At 73.3% G+C, this 1052-nt stretch overlaps 1 protein-coding gene across 1 annotated transcript in view; it reads right to left on the reverse strand.

Moving 5' to 3' along the window:
* ZBTB7C (zinc finger and BTB domain containing 7C) overlaps positions 1–278 on the reverse strand; it is a 150329-nt gene extending 150051 nt beyond the window's left edge. Inside the window, exon 1 of the mRNA XM_042028839.1 lies at positions 174–278. The gene's annotated coding sequence lies outside the window, so the exon portion shown is untranslated. The remainder of the gene's footprint in view (positions 1–173) is intronic.
* Between the last annotated feature and the right edge of the window lie 774 nt (positions 279–1052).

Raw genomic sequence — 1052 nt, forward strand, 5'->3', positions numbered from 1 at the left:
CCCCGCCACCGCCTCCCCCCGCAGGAGGGTCCTGGGAAAGAGAGACCCCTCGGTCCACCCCCGTCGGTGAAGGCAGCAGTTCCCACCCGGGAATACCGGTAGGGAGGAAACAGAGCATTATTTTAAAATAGCAAACAGAACAGAAAAAAAAAATAAATAAAATCAGAACTTACCGTCTAACACGAATCAGCAGGGAGGGATCCGCGGGCAGCGCAGCAGGGGGAGCATCGCCCCCGCCGTGGGACGGGACGGGACGGGACGGGACGGGACGGGGCGGGGCGGGGCAGGTCCGCGCACCTCGAGGGGGCAGCGGCGGGGGATGGCGACGGACACAGCACCGCGACGGGCACCGCGGCACCGCCCGCCCCGTCCGGCGGCGCTGGCCCGCGGCTGCGGGCGGCTCGGCGGCGGTGGCGAGCGAAGGGCCCGGATGTCGCTGGCCCCGCGCCCGGGGGGCCACACGGGACGCGCGGGGGGGGGGGGGGGGGGGGGGCCCCGCCCCCCCCCTCGGGGCCGGGGGGCGCGCCCGCGGGGCCCCCGCGGGGGGGGCGCCGCCCCTTTCGCTGTCCCCCCCCCCCCCGGCGCCCCCCCCCCCCCCGCCCCGGGCTTGACAGGTCCACGCGACCAAACAAACCGCGGCGGACGGACGGGCGGCGAGGCCAATGGGAGCGCGCAGCGGGGAGGATCAGCCAATGGGAGCGCGCGGGGGGCGGGACCGCCTGAGGGGAGCGCGGCGGAGGCGCCGCCCCGGGGTCTGAGCGCCGCCCGCTGCCCTCGGGGTGCGGGGCCGGGGCCGTGAGGGGTGGGATCTTGGAGACGGGGAATGGCCCAGGGGGGAATGGGCCCGGGAGATCAGCCACTCCCAGCCCCCGCCGTGGGCAGGGACATCTTCCACTAGACCAGGGTGCTCCAAGCCCCGTCCAGTCTGGCCTTGGACACTTCCAGGGATAGGGCAGGCACAGCTTCTCTGGGCAACCTGTGCCAGGGCCTCACCGCCAGCATCCTCAAGTCATTTTCCCAGAGCTGCTGTTCATCCCCATCCTGGATTGATC

This window comes from Corvus kubaryi, unplaced genomic scaffold (assembly GCF_017639235.1).
Source record: "Corvus kubaryi isolate FWS band 111438036 unplaced genomic scaffold, C.kubaryi_AGA036_p1.0 37308, whole genome shotgun sequence".
Classification (NCBI taxonomy): Eukaryota; Metazoa; Chordata; class Aves; order Passeriformes; family Corvidae; genus Corvus; species Corvus kubaryi.